Source organism: Arachis hypogaea, chromosome 19 (assembly GCF_003086295.3).
Source record: "Arachis hypogaea cultivar Tifrunner chromosome 19, arahy.Tifrunner.gnm2.J5K5, whole genome shotgun sequence".
Taxonomy (NCBI): domain Eukaryota; kingdom Viridiplantae; phylum Streptophyta; class Magnoliopsida; order Fabales; family Fabaceae; genus Arachis; species Arachis hypogaea.
The window spans coordinates 71,564,696-71,574,509 of NC_092054.1; positions in this window are offsets into that span (position 1 = coordinate 71,564,696).

Here is a 9,814-nt window from a genome sequence, read left to right on the forward strand (position 1 = left end):
CCTCACCGGAAGTGTATCCGCTCTATTCGCTAGAGTGTATAGGGTTTGTCACTCAATCCTCTCCTAATCATGCTTTCCAAGATTTATTTTTCATCTAACAATCAATAATTACTCAATGCATTCATACAAGTATCATAAGGTCTTGTTCATAGGTTATAATGGAGCTAGGGTAAAGGTAGGGATGTTATATGGTCAAGTGAGCTTGAAATTTGAATCCTTGATTAACCTAAGACCTCACCAAACACATAAAACAACCTATACAATTCTAATAAAATGTGTAGCTACCCATGGGTTTCACTGTTCATATACTCATGCGTTCTCTTTAGTTCACATTCCATATGCATTGTTATTGTTACTTTACCTTGGGGCATTTCCGTCCCCTTTTTATTACTTTCTTTTTCCATATTTTTGTTTCTTTTATTTTTCTATTTCTTTTTCTTTATTCTCACATACTATTTTTTCTATTATTTATTTTTTTTTCTTTGGTTGTCCCCTTTTTGGGGTTTCATGTACAAAAGTGTTAATGCATTGGGTTCAATCATTCAATACATGAGTATGTTCCCAATTCCCAAAATTTTCAATTACAAATACAAAGACACACCTTTACATCTACCTGAGTTCCCAAGTACACCCTCCCAATTGAATAATAAACACCCTTACTCACCTAAGCTAATCAAGGATCCAAATCCAGGGACATTCATTGTTTTTCACTTAGGGGTGTTGATGTGCTCCATTTAAGAACAAAAAGGGTTTAACATGGGCTCAAAATTGGTTAGCAATGGTAGATAAAATGGTTACTGCCGTTTGGGAAAAGTGACTATTGAAATGATGGCCTCAATCATGTAGATGCATTCATACACAAAGTAATGGATATATAGAATCAGACAAAGCAAGGATTGCAATCATAGAGAGAGAATAATGCACACAAGAATGGGGATAAGTGGTTAGAAGATATAACCACACAATAAGGCTCAAAACTCACATGCTTGTGTTCTTAGCTCAATCACTATGTTCCAAAATACACTCTTCAAGCAAGTTTATCGCAAAAATTTTCATTTCAAAATTGGTAGGGTACCCTGAAAATACATTTTCTTTGAAAAGAAGTCACCACCCTAACCAAGTAGTCTGGTGCACGAAATCACAATCACACTCTTGCAATTTCGCACAACTAACCAGCAAGTGCACTGGGTCGTCCAAGTAATACCTTACGTGAGTAAGGATCGATCCCACGGAGATTGTCGGCTTGAAGCAAGCTATGGTTATTTTGTAATTCTTAGTCAGAAGATCAATAATAAGAGTGATTATATTTATGAAGAGTAAAAAGCATAAATTAAATAGTACTTGTATGCAGTAATGGAGAATGTGTTGGAGTGTTGGAGATGCTTTGTCTTCTGAATCTCTGCTTCCCACTGTCTTCTTCTTCACGCACGCAAGGTTCCTCCTATGGCAAGTTGTGTGTTGGTGGATCACCGTTGTCAATGGCTACCATCTGTCCTCTCAGTAAAAATGGTCCAGGTGCACTGTCACCGCACGGCTAATCATCTGTCGATTCTCACTCATGCTGGAATAGGATCCATTGATCCTTTTGCGTCTGTCACTACGCCCAACCCTAGTGAGTTTGAAGCTCGTCACAGTCATTCAATCCCTGAATCCTACTCGGAATACCACAGACAAGGTTTAGACTTTCTGGATTCTCAAGAATGCTACCAATGGATTCTAGCTTATACCACGAAGATTCTGGTTGAGGAATCCAAGAGATACTCATTCAATCGAAGGTAGAACGGAGGTGGTTGTCAGGCACACGTTCATAGGTTGAGAATGGTGATGAATGTCACGGATCATCACATCCATCATACTAAAGTGGGAATGAACATCTTAGATAGAAACAAGCGTGTTTGAATAGAAAACAGAAATAAATGCATTAATTCATCGAGACACAGCAGAGCTCCTCACCCCCAACAATGGAGTTTAGAGACTCATGCCGTCAAAGAGTACAAAGTTCAGATCTAAAAATGTCATGAAGTTCAAAATTAAATCTCTAAAAGTTGTTTAAATACTAAACTAGTAACCTAGGTTTACAGAAAATGAGTCATCTATGATAGATAGTGCAGAAATCCACTTCTGGGGCCCACTTGGTATGTGATGGGGCTGAGACTTGAGCTTTACACATGCCTAGGCTGTTTCTGGAATTAAAAGCCAGGTTGTAACCTGTTTTGGGCATTTAACTCCAACTTGTAACCTGTTTCTAGCGTTTAACGCCAGAATAGGGCAGAGAACTAGCGTTGAACGCCAGTTTTTGTCCTCTAAACTCGGATAAAGTATGGACTATTATATATTGATGGAAAGCCCTAGATGTCTAATTTCTAATGCAATTGAGATCGCGCCATTTCGACTCTTGTAGCTCCAGAAAATCTATTTCGAGTGCAGGGAGGTCAGAATCCAACAGCATCTGCAGTCCTCTTTCAGCCTCTGAATCAGAATTTGCTCAGGTCCCTTAATTTCAGCCAGAAATTACTTGAAATCGTAGAAAAACACAAAAACTCATAGTAAAGTCTAGAAATGTGATTTTTATTTAAAAACTAATAAAAATATACTAAAAACTAACTAAATCATACTGAAAACTATGTATAAACAATGCTAAAAAGCGCATAAATTATCCGCTCATCACAACACCAAACTTAAACAGTTGCTTGTCCCCAAGCAACTGAAAATCAAATAGGATAAAAATAAGAGAATATACTATGAATTCCAAAATATCAATGAAACTTAGCTCCAATCAGATGAGCGGGACTTGTAGCTTTTTGCCTCTTGAATAGTTTTGGCATCTCACTTTATCCTTTGAAGTTCAGAATGATTGGCATCTATAGGAACATAGAATTCAGATAGTGTTATTGATTCTCCTAGTTCCGTATGTTGATTCTTGAACACAGCTACTTTATGAGTCTTGGCCGTGGCCCTAAGCACTTTGTTTTCCAGTATTACCACCGGATACATAAATGCCAGAGACACATAACTGGGTGAACCTTTTCAGATTGTGACTCAGCTTTGCTAGAGTCCCCAATTAGAGGTGTCCAGGGTTCTTAAGCACACTCTGTCTTTGCTTTGGACCTCGACTTTAACCGCTCAGTCTCAAGTTTTCACTTGACACCTTCACGCCACAAGCACATGGTTAGGGACAGCTTGGTTTAGCCGCTTAGGCCAGGATTTTATTCCTTTAGGCCCTCCTATCCGCTGATACTCAAAGCATTGGATCCTTTTTATTACCCTTGCCTTTTGGTTTTAAGGGCTCTTGGCTTTTTGCTCTTGCCTTTTGGTTTAAAGAGCTTTTGGCTTTTTCTGCTTGCTTTTTTTTTCTTTCCTTTTGTTTTTTTTTGCACATATTTTTTTCGCAAGCTTTTGTATTCACTACTTTTTCTTGCTTCAAGAATCAATTTTATGATTTTTCATATTATCAATAACATTTCTCCTTTTCATCATTCTTTCAAGAGCCAACATATTTAACATTCATAAACCACAATATCAAAAGACATATGCATTGTTCAAGCATTCATTCAGAAAACAAAAAGTATTGTCACACATCAAAATAATTAAACTAGTTTCAAGGATGAATTCGAAACCCTGTACTTCTTGTCCTTTTGTAATTAAAAGATTTTTTCATTTACGAAAGGTGATGGATTCATAGGATGTTCATAACTTTAAGGCATAGACTCTAATCTTTATTTATTATTTAATGGAGATAATATAAATTAGGCATAAAATCAGACACTTAGCAATAAAAGAAAAGAAATTAAAGACATAAAGACAAATGACTCTAATTCTAATACTCATATACTCTTAAAATAGATAAAAGGTTATCACAGAGTTAGGACTCAACAACCTTTGCATTGGGAGGTAGATGCCTCTTTAGTCTGTGGAGTGCTTGGCCCTTCAAGAGATAGCTTCTGGCGCTTCAGTTCTTTCAGTTCACGCCCTTGCTCTTCTTGTTCCCTAAGCAGCTTGCAGAGCATGCTGTTTTGATTTTGCTGTTCTTCCTTCAGTTGATCCATAGCTTCTTGCAACTTGGTGATAGATGCTTCTAGGCGCCCCCAGTATTCAAATTGAGGAATTTTCGGGAGGAACTCCTGTGTGCTCTCCTCTTGATGGGATCGTCCTGCACTTGTCCTTCAATTGAATTTTTGGTGATTGGTTGCTCAACTGAAATATACTCATCTACTCCCATCTTTACTCCAGCATCTTTACATAACAGGGAGATCAAGCTTGGATAAGCCAATTTGGCATCTTTGGAGTTCTTGTTTGTAATTTTGTAAAGCTCACAAGAAATCAGCTGATGAACTTCCACTTCTTTTTCCAGCATAATGCAATGGATCATCACTGCTCTTTTGATGGTGACTTCAGAGCGGTTGCTAGTGGGCAGTATAGAGTGCCTAATAAAGTCCAGCCAGCCTCTGGCGACTGGTTTGAGATCTCCTCTTTTGAGTTGGTTTGGGACACCCTTTGTGTTGGTTATCCATTTGGCTCCAGGGAGGCATATGTCCTCTAGGATTTTGTCCAAGCTCTGATTTGGTCTCATCATTCTCCTATTAAAGGAGTCTGGGTCATCTTGCAGTTGAGGCAGCTTGAAGATCTCCCTTATTTTGTCAGGATGGGTGCGAACAATCTTCCCTCTGACCAGAGTTCGATAGTCATAGAATGCGGTTCCAGCTATTCTCTGCCTGTCTGTTTGCCACAGATTAGAGTAGAATTCCTGAACCATGTTTCTTCCCACCTTTATTTCAGGATTAGCTAGGACCTCCCAGCTCCTGTTTCGAATTTGCTCTTGGATCTCCAGATATTCGTCTTCTTTCAGATCGAATTTAACTTTCGGGATCACTGACCTTAGACCCATTATTTTGTAGTAATGGTCTAAATATTCTTTGGTTAAGAACTTCCCTTGATTCCAAAGTGGTTTTGGAATATTCTCTTTCTTGCCTCTTGAGTTAGTTTATTTTCCCTTAGAAGCCATGATCTTGGTGGGTATTGGCTTAGTGATCACGGATAGACACACCAAACTTAGAGGTTTGCTTGTCCTCAAGTAAAAGAAAAGAAAGGAGAGGGATAGAGTGAGAGCCAAGTTTGAATTGTGGAAGAGAGGGGGAGGCCGAACGAGGATTTAAAGGGAAGGGGGATGGGTTTTCGAAAATCTTTTAAAAAGATATGATAGAAAATGTGATTTGGAAAAGATAAGTAAGATAGGAAAAGATGTAATTTGAAATTGAAAATATATGAAAGATATTTGAAAAAGATAGATTTGTTCTAAAAATTTTGTGAAGATTTGAAAAGATTTTGATGAGTTTGAAAAAAAAAATTTCAAAAAGATGGATTTGTTTTGAAAAAGATTTGAGAAGAGGTTGGAGAAGAATTGAGAAAAATTTAATTTTAGGAGTAAGATATTTTTTAAAAAATTTTTGAAAAAAAAGTTTGAAAAAAGAAAGTATGGAACATGTTTATGCAAGAAAAATGGTTTGAAATATGAAAATTTAAAAAAAAATCATGTTGGGAACAAAAACTTTCTGCCCTCCACAATCCTGGCGTTAAACGCCCAACTGCTGCATGTTTTGGCCATTTAACGCCCCTCTGTAGCTTCTTTTGGGCGTTTAACGCCCAGTTGTTGCTTCTGGCTGGCGTTAAACGCCAGAATCCCTTTGTCACTGGGCGTTTTTCCTGAACGCCCAGGACGCTGCAAGTATGGCATTAAACACCCAGATTGGTACCCATTCTGGCGTTTAACGCCCAGAAAGGTATCATTACTGGCGTTAAACGCCCAGTAGATGCTTCTTTTGGGCGTTTAACGCCCAATTGTACCTTTTACTAGCGTTTTCTTGCCAGTGAGCTCCTTTTCCCTGTTTTGTGCTCTGAATCCTTCTGTAACCTTGTGAACTTATGCAATTGATTTTTTACCTTGAAGATTATTAATATTGAACTTGTATAATTTAAAAAATAAATAAAATGAAGAATGGAATAAAATAAAATAACAGAAAAAGTTTTGCTAATGGCTTGGTTGCCTCCCAGCAAGCGCTTCTTTATTGTCTTTAGCTGGACCTTGCTGAGCTTTTAATCTAGCTTCAACCTTGAGCATTCTTGCTCAACATTGCCTTCAAGATAATGCTTGATTCGCTGTCCATTAACAATGAACTTCTTATTAGAATCAATGTCTTGAAGCTCCACATATCCATATGGTGACACACTTGTAATCACATATGGTCCCCTCCACCGGGATTTTAGTTTCTCGGGGAATAGCCTGAGCCTAGAGTTAAACAGCAGAACCTTCTGTCCTGGTTCAAAGACTCTAGATGACAGCTTTCTATCATGCCACCTTTTTGCTTTCTCTTTGTAAAGCTTGGCATTTTCGAAAGTAGTGAGTCTGAATTCCTCTAGCTCATTTAGCTGGAGTAATCTTTTTTCTCCAGCTAATTTGGCATCAAAGTTTAGGAATCTGGTTGCCCAGTAGGCCTTATGTTCCAGTTCTACGGGCAGATGACAGGCCTTACCATACACAAGCTGGTATGGAGAGGTCCCTATAGGTGTCTTGAATGCTGTTCTGTAAGCCCACAGAGCAACATCCAAGCTTCTCGCCCAATCCTGTCTACGGGTACTTACAGTCCATTCCAAGATTCTTTTTAGTTCTCTATTAGAGACTTCAGCTTGCCCGTTTGTCTATGGATGATATGGAGTTGCCACCTTGTGGCTAATTTCGTACTGGACCATAGCAGAGTAAAGCTGTTTATTGCAGAAGTGAGTGCTCCCATCACTGATTAGTGCTCTAGGGACACCAAACCTACTGAAGATATGTTTTTGAAGGAACTTCAGCATTGTCCTAGTATCATTAGTGGGTGTGGCAATGGCCTCAACCCATTTGGATACATAGTCGACTGCCACCAGAATATAAGTGTTTGAGTATGATGGTGGGAAAGGCCCCATGAAATCAATACCCCATACATCAAACAACTCAATCTCCAAGATTCCTTGTTGAGGCATGGCGTAAGCATGAGGCAGATTACCAGCTCTCTGGCAACTGTCACAATTACGTACAAACTCTCGGGAATCTCTATAGAGGGTAGGCCAGTAGAAGCCACATTGGAGGACCTTAGTGGCTGTTCGCTCACCTCCGAAGTGGCCTCCATATTGTGATCCATGGCAATGACATAAGATCTTCTGTGCTTCTTTTCTAGGCACACACCTACTGATTATTCCGTCTGCACATCTCTTAAAGAGATAGGGTTCACCCCACAAGTAGTACTTTGCATCAGTAATTAATTTTTTCTTTTGTTGCCTGCTGTACTCCCTGGGTATGAACCTTGCAGCTTTATAGTTTGCAATGTCTGCAAACTATAGTGTTTCCTGAATGGCAAACAAATGCTCATCCGGAAAGGTTTCAGAGATCTCAATAGAAGGAAAGGATGCCCCTTCTACTGGTTCTATCCGGGACAGATGATCAGCCACTTGGTTTTCTGTCCCTTTTCTGTCTCTTATTTTAATATCAAACTCTTGCAGAAGTAACACCCATCTTATGAGCCTGGGTTTTGAATCCTGCTTTGTAAGTAGATATTTAAGAGCAGCATGGTCAGTGTACACAATCACTTTTGATCCTACTAAGTATGATCTAAACTTGTCAATAGCATAAACCACTGCAAGAAATTCTTTTTCTGTGGTTGTGTAATTTTTCTGGGTATCATTTAAAACACGGCTAGCATAATAAATGACATGCAGAAGATTGTCATGCCTCTGCCTCAATACTGCACCAATGGCATGGTCACTGGCATCACACATTAATTTGAATGGTAATGTCCAGTCTGGTGCAGAAATAACTGGTGTTGTGACCAGCCTAGCTTTCAGAGTTTTAAATGCCTGTAGATACTCTGTGTCAAACACAAATGGCGTGTCAGCAGCCAGCAGGTTGCTCAAAGGTTTTGCAATTTTTGAAAAAAATCCTTTATAAACCTCCTATAGAATCCTGCATGCCCCAGAAAGCTTCTGATTGCCTTAACATTGGCAGGTGGTGGTAATTTTTCAATTATCTCTACCTTAGCTTGATCCACCTCTATTCCCTTATTCGAAATCTTGTGCCCAAGGATAATCCCTTCAGTCACCATAAAGTGACATTTTTTCCAGTTTAAAACCAGGTTAGTCTCTTGGCATCTTTTCAGAACCAGTGTCAGGTGATCAAGACAGGAGCTGGATGAGTCTCCATATACTGAGAGGTCATCCATGAATACTTCCAGAAATTTTTCCACCATATCAGAGAAAATAGAGAGCATGCATCTCTGAAAGGTTGCAGGTGCATTACATAGCCCAAATGGCATCCTTCTATAGGCAAATACTCCAGATGGACATGTGAATGTTGTTTTCTCTTGATCCTGGGATCTACTACAATTTAGTTGTAGCCTGAATAGCCATCCAAAAAGTAGTAATAATCATGATCTGCTAGTCTTTCTAGCATCTGGTATATGAATGGTAAAGGAAAATGATTCCTTCTGGTGGCTGTATTGAGCCTTCTATAGTCAATACACATGCGCCACCCTGTAACTGTTCTTGTAGGGACCAGTTCATTTTTTTCATTATGAACCACTGTCATGCCTCCCTTTTTAGGGACAACTTGGACAGGGCTCACCCAGGGACTATCAGAAATAGGATAAATAATCCCAACCTCCAGTAACTTGGTAACTTCTTTCTGCACCACTTCCTTCATGGCTGGATTTAGCCGCCTCTGTGGTTGAACCACTGGCTTAGCATCGTCCTCCAATAGGATCTTTTGCATGCATCTTGCTGGGTTGATGCTCTTAAGATCACTTATGGACCACCCAAGATCTGTCTTGTGTGTCCTTAGCACTTGAAGTAGCGCTTTCTCTTCCGGGGGATTTAAAGCAGAGCTTATGATCACCGAAAAAGTGTCACCTTCTCCCAGAAATGCATATTTCAGGGATGGTGGTAATGGTTTGAGCTCAGGTTTAGTAGGTTTTTCCTCTTCCTGAGGAAATTTCAGGGGCTCTTTCAATTCCTCTGAATCCTCCAGATCAGGCTGAACATCTTTAAAGATGTCTTTCAGCTCAGATTCGAGACTCTCAGTCATGTTGATCTCCTATACTAAAGAGTCAATAAGATCAACTTTCATGCAGTCTTTTGGTGTGTCTGGATGCTGCATGGCTTTGACAGCATTCAACTTAAACTCATCCTCATTGACATTCAGGGTTACTTCCCCCTTTTGGACATCATTGAGAGTTCGTCCAGTTGCTAGGAAAGGTCTTCCTAGAATGAGAGTAGCACTCTTGTGCTCCTCCATTTCCAGCACTACAAAGTCAGTGGGGAAGGCGAATGGCCTAACCCTGACAATCATGTCTTCAATCACGCCTGATGGGTATTTAATGGAGCCATCAGCAAGTTGGAGACATATCCGGGTTGGTTTGACTTCTTGAGTTAAACCAAGCTTTCTGATAGTGGATGCAGGTATTAGGTTGATGCTTGCCCCAAGATCACATAAATCTGTCTTGGTGCAATTATCCTCTAATATGCATGGTATCATAAAGCTCCTGCGATCTTTAAGCTTTTCTGGGAAGCTTTTCAGAATGACTGCACTGCATTCTTCAGTAAGGAGAACTCTTTCAGTTTCTCTCCAATCCTTCTTATGACTCAAGATCTCTTTCATGAACTTGGCATAAGAGGGTATTTGCTCAAGTACCTCTGCAAACGAAATCTTTATTTCAGAGTCCTGAGATAGTCTGCAAAGTGGGCAAATTGCTTTTCCTGCTCCTCTTGGCAGAGTTTTTGAGGATAAGGCATC